We start from the raw sequence: 10,168 nt of genomic DNA on the forward strand, positions 1-10,168 counted from the left end.
AGGATAAAAGTGTGAAACCGAGACAAATAAAATAAAATAAATAAAAAGGAAATAAATAAAATAAAATAGAAAAAGAGAAGTAACACTAAACTAATAAAAATAAATAAAAGTAAAATAGAAATAAGAGAAATAAAACTAAAACTAATAAAGACATAAAACTATACAAGTAAATAAAATAAACTTAAAACTAATTAAAACTATGAAAGTAACAAAGGAAAGGAACAAAGGAAAGGAACAAAATAAAATAAATCGAAAGCAAATAAAATACGAAAATAAACTAATTCTAATAAAAACTACGAAAATAACTAAAACACGACAAAATTACCAAATAAACAAGAAATGTTATTAAAGAGAAAACAAGAGAAAGAAAGGGAAAATAAGATAAAATAAACACGAAAATGACTCTAATACTACTCCCTAAGAGTGACATAAATGTCACTCATCAGGATCTTGCTATTATTATGCTTTAACATGATTATTTTTAATTATTATGATTATAATTGTTATGATTATTATTATTATTATGTTACTTGATTATATTTATTGTTATTGCTTGATCACGCCTTTTATGCATGTTTAAAGGGAATTTGTATTTGTAATCACGCTTAATAAGATAATTAATAATCTTGTTTAGGGTTAATTTGATTATAATTCAAGTGATCGCCAATAATAGATTTATTTGTGCATTAATATTCAACCAACATAGATAAACAGGTTTAGGGTAATCCTAATGATTGCATGTTAGTCAGAAAGCGCACATGAAAACGAGAAGAATAAAGTAGAGGCCTATTATTAAGGCAGGTTCTTTCTCTTTTAGATTATATTTATACCTTCATCCCCGAACTTCCAGTCTTGGTTCCAGACCTATTGGAGTTGACGATCTCCTGGATCGTTAAGGGGTGTAACCTTCACCCTGTGAACGGTTTACAAGTTCCTAAAACTTGTTGGCGACTCTTTTGCTCTAGCTTCCTTCCCTTTGGACGCCACCATGCTTAAGTGTATGATTACAGTGGGATTCAAGTTTGGGGTAATGCTTGAAATATTCCCTACAGTTTTTGGCGACTCTGCTGGGGAGGATTTCTATTTGCTGAGGCATGTAGGAACTGGCGTCTAGAAAACAGAGCCTGTCGCCGACGATATGGCTCTGTCGCCGAGCGACAATTCTGTCGCCAGGCGACAAGGCTATATTGCGGCGACGGTCCGTGTTGGCTGGCGCTGCGTTCTTCCAATACCGAGCCAGAAATATGCGTTCTTATTTCGACCAGTTTTTAGCACTGTTTGCTCGATCCTACTTCCTGATTGAGTTTTTCTCACTTTTATGAAACCCATATGTGTTCTACATATGGACATAACCCTCTGGGAATTCATGCTCCATCTACCTGATTGAACGCTCTGTGCAACAAAGGGTACATCCGAGAATGTTGAATTCACCAAACCATGGAAGCGAGTTTAACTCGCGGGGTCCCATCCACACGCGCCAACCCTTCCAAAGGTAAGGCTTCCGCGCGGTGCATCCGGACTCATAACCATAGACCCTCTATGACTAACCCATATCCCGAACTTTAGAGAACTAGAGTCATGGTTAGGCTGCAAACTCATTGCATCATGTTGTAACTACTTGACTACTTGTGCATTTTATAACTAGTTTTTTTGCCCGAACAATGTTCCAAGACATTTCTTGTAATTTGATTATAGTTATTTTTCCTATAAATTCAATATTGAAAGTAAAGGAAACTAAGAAAAATTATGGTGAGAATAATTGATGCCAATCAACGGTTTTAATATTTTAATAGTGAATTAAATTTGAAATTCAAAACTAAATTTATGTTTACGTACTTATTAAATGATTAATAAATAATAAAATAATAATATATTGAGTAGTTAATAAAAGTTGCGAAATAAAGAGTGTTATAGTCAAATTATAAAACTACAATGCGTAGTTTAAATCATTCTATTAAGCAGAATAAGTACTAAGAGACATTGATAGTTTAATGGTAAATGATTCAAATTATAACTCAATTATAAATTTTCATTGATTTGTATTTAGTATAGATAGGTCTGGCAAACGAGTCATTCGGTCGAGTCGGTTTCGGGTCGAGTCAATTCGAGTTTTGTGTCAGCTTCAGGTCAATGGTAATTTAGTCGGGTTGGGTTTCGGGTCAACACTTTGGGTCGAGTTTGGATCGGGTCAGGTCGAGTTCAGGGCGGGTCATTTCATTTTAGGTCAATTCTGGTCGGGTTAGTCTTCGGGTCCAATTATCGGTTCAAGTTTGGGTCGGGTTGGGTTAGGTCAGGTCAATCTTCGTCTATGTCGTTATAGAAATTTTACCAATAATACTTCATCCATTCTTTTTTACTTGATCCGCTTTGACTTTTATACTATTCACCACCCATCATTTGACCGTCGTTTCTTATGAATTAGGAGTAATATATTCATTAAACAATTCCAACAATACTATATACACAATACTATATTGTTTCATATATATAATCACTATCATTGATTAATTGGTCAAAAATTCAAATTAGATACTATAGACACCTAAAAATGTCTCCCCGAAACCAAACCCGATGATGAACAATCTTTCAACGCCATTATTGGTCGATCGGGTTTAGTATTTAATCCCGAGAGTGCTAAAAAAATCGCATTTAATTAAATTCAGTTTTTAATAGTCCATGGATCAGTCTTGATGTTTAGTCAAAGCATAGTTTATTTTTAATTTTAGCCCAAACCTTTTTTTATTTTATTTAGTTTATTTATTATTTTTGCCCAAACCTTTTTATTTTATTTATTATTTTGGCCCAATTAATAAATAATAAATCAGAAATGATCCGAAATTATCAACTGACACTTTAATAGGCTGAATGAAATTAGGGCAAAAATGTATTTAGACGGAAAAATGGATGCAGAGTTTGTCGCGTCACGGCAAAATGCACCGCATCACGGGGCTCAATGTCGCGCCACGGTGGGATTTCCCGTGATACGGTGCCTGTGCTGTGACACAAGGCAACTCTGTGTCCTTTCCGCGTAAACCCTTCACGTGTTTTATCTCCCGTAACCTAATTACTTCCCCCGTCACACTATATTCCCCCGTGTCACGGGATTTTCCCCCATCTGACGGTATCTGACTACGTGTAGCGGCATGCTCTACCGTGTCGCGACATTATTTTTAAGGTTTTTATCTTTTTAGGGTTCCGTGTATTCCTTCTACTCATTTTCCCTATAAATGCCCCCTCATTTATGATGTACAAGGCATCAATTAACTCTCTTTTTCTCTCTTCTATGCTCTAGCCTAAACACTAGCCTACCCTTCTTCTTTCAAAATTCCCTCTTCAAGCACTCCAAGGAGTCCATACTTTACTCGAGGTTTTGTCCTTAAACCAAGGCGTGAAAGGTAGAACTGTTTGAGGGTTTGGCCCCAAATCAACTCTATTTAATTTAATTTAATTTAATTATTGCTTTATTATTTTTCCTTGAAGTTACTAACTTGTTTATTATTTTATAGTTGCAAGCAAACATAATCAAAGTAAGAATTATGTTCCTTTTATTTCTATTATTTTTCTAACGATTTTATATTGTTGGATTTATTGTTAAATTTCTTCCAATATTAATGTTAATTTTATTATATTTATTGATCACTATATTGCATGTTAAAAGGAATGTGTAATTGAAAATCACGCTTAATAAGATAATTTGGACAACCGGTTTAGATTCCTTTTTAATCTTGTTATTAATTCAAGTGATAACAAATATTTTAGAATTATATGTTGCATTAATATTAAACCAATTTAGCATAATAATAGTTTGGAGCAAATTGAATTTTTTTTTGCATGCCTTTGAGATCACATGAATCACTTTTCACTATAAGAATCGAGTAGAGGCCAATACAGGCGAATGTGACTCCATGACTCACTTCGTACCATCATCCCGCGGTCCCGATCCTCCTTTCGTGGTTCCGAACCAAATGGAGTTAGTAAATGAATGGGGTGTAACCTTCACTGGTCAATCGTTGTTGCCTATCGTTGTCCCTTTATCGTGGTTTCCTTTTATGATCCATGAACGGTTTACAAGTTCCTTAAAAACTTATTGGCGGCTCCCTACTTTCCTTGTCCCTAATCGTAATATGTCAATTCCCACTTCCTATGAGTGTCAAGCATATTCACCACATGCTTTAACGTAAGCGCACTTCGAACGACGCCTATAGATACTCCCACCGTTTCACATTAGTTGCAACATTTTCTATTTTCGGCAGTTTCATATTAGTTGCAACACTACTATATTTGGAAATGACCCCACCATTATTTTATAAATTCTCTCCCCCACTAACCCCACTTTCACAAATATCTTACTACCCCCGCTTCACATTACTCGCAACAATTTCCTAAAACGGTTGTTTCACATTACTCGCAACAAAGTGATTTCTTTCCTATTTTAGTAAGTTTTTTTGTATAATTTTACAAAATTACCCTTATTTTTTTAAACACCCTAATTAAAAATCCGATTTTATCTTGTTAACTTAAACTCTAACATTAATTAACTTAACTAAATCCACCAAAATCAATCCTCTTCCATCTAAATTACCTACCATCCCAATTCCCAACCACCTTCATCATTCTTCATCTTCTTCCTCATACCCATTATTTTTCACTCTCTTCCTTCATCATCAAATTCCATCTTCTTCCTCATTCCCATTACTTTTCTTTCTCCTCCTCCAACTCCATTCTCAAGGTTTTGGGTGTTCAAGGGTTCGTTGGCTGCTGGTGGTAGTCGTGATGAGTGGTTTCAATGGGTTTGTGTGTTCAAAGGTTCGTGGTTTTGTGGATTCAAGGGTTCGTGGTTTCTCAGGGTTGGTGGTGGGTTCAAGGGTTTTCGTGGTTTTGTGGGTTGGTGGTGGTCGTGAGTGGGTTGGTGGGTTCAAGGGTTCGTGGTTTTGTGGGTTGGTGGTTGTCGTGAGTGGTTTCTCTGGGTTGGTGCCACACTACTTTTTTTTTATTATTATTATTTCTATCTCTGATTATTATTATTATTATTATTATTATTATTATTATTATTATTATTATTATTATTATTATTATTATTATTATTATTATTATTATTATTATTATTATTATTATTATTATTATTATTATTATTATTATAAGCCTATAAATCTAGTCTATAATTTTCTTAAACAATGAGCCAAGCGTTATGTTGCAACTAATGGAAACGCAGGGAGTAAAGTAAATAGTGGAAAAAAATTTAGAGTAGCACTTAAAAGAAGAGTCTAAGAGTAACAATAACAATAACAAATGTTCCTAATCAAATGAAACTCTTTATGAATTACGAGTACTAAGTTACACGCACATTCCAACATTGTTATACACACAATGCTATAATGTTTAATTTAGGTTATTTTCGATAAGTGTTTATTCGAGTAAATCAATTAAGCATTTAGGTCATTTTAAATATTTGTTAATTTTGGGTCGGGTCATTTTGATTATAGTTTGGTTCGCTTCGGGTTTCGGGTTCGTTCGGGTCAATCAATTTAGGTCAAAATTGGATCGGGTCACTTCGGGTTTCGGGTCAATTTCAAGACAAGTTAATTCGGGTATCGGGTCAACTTTGAGTTAGGTTAATTCGGGTCAGGTCAATTCGGGCATCGGGTCAAGTTCGGGTCAACTCCACTTCGGGTCGGGTATGGGTCGGGTCGGATCAACTTTGTGTTCGGCCAATTTCGGGTTTACGTTTTCAGGTCAATTTCGAGTCACAGGTCGGGTCATTCGGGCCAGGCCAGATCTAGTATAGATGAATGGGTCTTAACATGTCACTACTCATGTTGTGCTACATCTTATCAAAGGAAGGGTGACACATGGCGATACCATGTTATACCTTTGAGTTTATATAATAAAACGTATTATAGATACCAAGTACTCCCTCCGTTCCCTTTTGATAGTCACTTTTGGTAGAAAATCACGGGAATTAATAAACATAAATAAAAAGTAGCAAAAGTACATTGAAAAAGTAAATTTACATTGGGTATGCAAAAAAGTAGAGAGAGAAAGTAATTAAAGTACATGAGAATGTAAAATTTACATGGGAAATTTAAATTTGCACAAATATTTATGCAAATGGGAGAGAATTTTTGGTAAAAAAAAAAATATTAATGGTACTTGAAAAAAACAAATGTGACTAACATTTTGGGTCATTAAAAATGGCATAAGTGACTATCAAAAGGGAACGGAAGGAGTAGTATTTATTTATAAATAATGATTTATGTAGCTTCTAGTGAAACGTTTACAATAATGAGCAAAATAACACTCATTCCCTTTACTCTTTTCCCGCTACTCCTCCTACTTCATTCTCCCCTAAGCTACAACAAATACACTGCACCCCTATAATTACCCATATATAGTCACCACCCGCTGCCGCACGCAAAGGCGGAGCTACATGGGGGGCTGGTAGAGGCTCGATCCTCGTAGCCTAGCCCTGTGGCCCATAATTTATTAACTTGGCCCCCCGCAGATTTATTGTATATGTATTGCAAATTTTAATATGGACCATGGTGCATATTAAAATATGTGCACCACCATTAAAAAAAGACCACGTATTTTACAATTTGCCAACACAATATCAACATCATTTTCTCTCTCCTCTCACACTTTCCTCATTTCTGATTTCTCTCTCCTCTTTCTTCTCTTTAAACTATTTTTCTCTCTCTTAAATTCATTCATAATTTTGTTTTTAATTTAATTTCTTCATCACCATTGTTGTTCACCCTAGATTGAGATCCTTCATCTCTTCCTCTTACAATTTCTAATTTCTAATTTCTCTCTCCTCTATTTTTTTTTTCCTAAATTCATTCATTATTTTGTTTTTGATTTAACTCCTTCATCACTATTGTTAATCACTATACATTAATAAAAAAGTTTATTTTCTTCAACCTTCAATTTGAAGCTTTGTTAATGGAGTTTTTCCAATGAAGTGAAGTTAAAAATGACGGATTTGACGAGGAAGGGGTGGTTAAGACGACGGAGATGATTATTTTCCGATGAGATTCCTTTATCTAATCACTATGGCTAGGTTTGAGTTTCAAAATTTGTAGCTTTCATATTATTTTGATTTTTTTATTGATATTTGTGTATTCTATTATGAACAATTCTGTTTTTGGTTATATTTTGGTATTTTGAACATTTTTAGTTAAAAATATGAACATAGAACACGTTTCCTATAAATATATATTTTTACAAACATATATTTTTGGATTTATAAACATCTTAATTATAATTTTGAACAAGTGATACATTATTTATGAACTTTTTATGAGATTTATGTATTTTGTAATCATTTTTTTTTAAAAAAAAATTGGCATTCTGTACTTTATAAGGAAAGTCCAGCAGTGTCTTTAGGTGCAGATGTTTTTAAGGGTGTTCAATGGTTTGTGGTTGGGGTTCAGAAATTTTTTTAGAGGGTTCAGAGGTTTTTGTAGAGTGTTCAGTGGGTTTGCGGTTGGGGTTCATAAATTTTTGTAGGGGGGTTCAGAGGTTTTTATAGGGTGTTGGTTCAGAAGTTTTTGTAGGGGGTTCAGAGGTTTTTGTAGGGTGTTTAGTGGTTTTGTGGTTGGGGTTCAGAAGTTTATGTAGGCGGGTTCAGAGGTTTTTGTAGGGTGTTCAGTGGTTTGTGGTTGGGGTTCAAAAGTTTTTGTAGTGGGTTCAGAGGTTTTTGTAGGGTGTTCAGTGATTTGTGGTTGGGGTTCAGAAGTTTTTATAGGGGGTAAGAGGTTTTTGTAGGGTGTTCAGCGGTTTGTGATGGGTGTTCAGAAGTTTTTGTAGAGGGTTTAGAGGTTTTTGTAGGGAGTTCATTGGTTTGTGATTAGGGTTTAGAAGTTTGTGTAGGGGGTTTAGAGGTTTTTGTAGGGTGTTTAGTGGTTTGTGGTTGGGATTCAAAAGTTTTTGTAGGGGGTTCAAAAGTTTTTGTAGGGGGTTCAAAGGTTTTTGTTGGAAGTTCAATGATTTGTAGTTGGGGTTCAGAAGTTTTTGTAAGGGGTTCAGAGGTTTTTGTAGGTTCGGAGGTTTTTGTACGGTGTTCAGTGGTTTGTAATTGGGGTTCAAAAGTTTATATAAGGGGTTTAGAGGTTTTTATGTTATCAGAAGTTTTTTGGGGCTTTTTTGTTACTTCTAGTGTCTTATAAGAAGTTTTTAGGAGCTTTTCTTTTGCTTCTTGTGTTTGATCTGAAGTTTCAGCCTTTCAGGTAGCTAATTTAATTTTGATTTTGATCTTCATCCTCTTCAATAGGAGTAGATAATTTAATTTTGATTTTCTACAAAAAAAAAATTAAGAAAAAAATCAATAAGACAATTATACAGTAGAATATTGTTTCAATTTTATAATTTGTTCATTTTTTGAGTGATGTTTTCGTGTGTTTTTCGTCTTTCGCCATGGTGGATTGCAGTTTTAGAAAGAGAAAATTGGTGAGAGAAGATAGAAAATACAAAAAGAAATAATTGAAGAAGATTTTTAATTTATGAGAGGAAGAGAAAATTGGTGAGAGGAGACAGAAAATACAAAAAGAAATAATTGAAGAAGATTTTTAATTTATGAGAGGAGAGAGAAAATTTTTAAATTGAAATAAAGATAAATATGGCGGATAGAAAAAGTGAACAGTTAGTTTTTTAAAAAACAAATTGAACTCCATGTGGTCTTTTCTCATCTGGGCTTTCTGTATTGGGCATAGATTGGGCATGGTGCACCTATTTCTAGGTGTACCATGGTGCACATAATACTAATTGATTATTAAGTAAAGACAAGTAGCACATAAATTGTCTTGCTTTAGTGGTAAAAAGGTAAAACTATTGCACAAGGTTGTTATTAAAATTGTCCCAAATTAAGCAAGGTAAGTAAGACAAAAAGAAATATATTGAGTCGCATTTTCTTTCTAAAAAGGTGTAAAAGTGGTGCAACTAATTTGAGCAATAGGGTTAACATATTTGAACTCAACATACCAATAATTACACTAAATTCTTCTCATTTTACTTGTTTTTTTTTCCTGTGTTGTTGTTGTTGTTGTTGTTGTTTTAAGACTTTTTCTCGAGATGTCTACCTTTGAACTTGCATAATATCATTTTGCATAATAGGGCATATACATTAAAACGGTGTTAAATTGTGACTCGAAATCTAGTAGGGCTGACTTTGAACGCTTATATCTCTCAAAATACAACTGATTTTGATATGATTCAAGTTGGAGGTGATAGCTTGGTTCAAGAGCTTTCCAACGATAGGTCATATGCTCAATTCCAATAAGAAACGAGAAAGTTATGACCGTTTTACAAAAATCTGACGAAGCTGGAAATTTGCAACGAGGCTGCGAGCTATAGCTCTATGCGAGTGAGCTATAGCTCGGCCCTATGAGGACTTGCTGCAGGCATGAGCTAGCTGCCGAGCTATAGCTCGGTAGTTAGGTTATTCTAGGATAATTTATGGAATATTTCCTAAAATTATATCTTTTCTATGACGGCTATTTGAGTATACTTGGGGAACAATCTTAGGGTTTTATTAGGGTTTCCTTGTGTTATAAAAGGACCCTTTAGTTGATCAATTAGATCATACCTTTCGAGCCATTAGATTTAAGACTCCTTGTATTATTCTCTTGTTTCTTTCTCCATTATAGTGAAGAAGCTCTCGAATCCCCCACCCGTGGATGTAGGTCTATTTTGGCCGAACCACGTAAATCCTCGTGTTTTTTGTCTATCTTCTTTATTGCTTTTCTCGTTCTTAATTTCATTGACTTGTTCCGCATTAATCAAACACGATTACACCCTAATTTCCTAACAAGTGGTATCTAGAGCCAAGGTTTTAAGGTCTTAAGGTTTAGGTGTTTATAAATTAGTTTGATTAAATTATGCCAACGAAATTTGATATTGAGAAATTCGATAGGCAAGTGAACTTTGGCCTATGGAAATTGAAGATGAAAGCCATCTTGGTTCAAAGTGGCTGTCACAAGGCTCTTGAAGGTGTATCCAACAAGCCTTCGGGCATGACGGTGGATACGTGGGAGGAGATCGATTTGAAGGCTCTTTCGGCAATTCAATTATGTCTCTTTGATGATGTTTTGAGAGAGGTTGCCAAGGAGACGACTTCTGCGGGTTTGTGGTTGAAGTTGGAGTCACTTTATATGACAAAGAGTATGACCAA

The sequence above is a fragment of the Chenopodium album genome, chromosome 6 (genome assembly GCF_948465745.1).
Source record: "Chenopodium album chromosome 6, dcCheAlbu1.1, whole genome shotgun sequence".
Lineage (NCBI taxonomy): Eukaryota > Viridiplantae > Streptophyta > Magnoliopsida > Caryophyllales > Amaranthaceae > Chenopodium > Chenopodium album.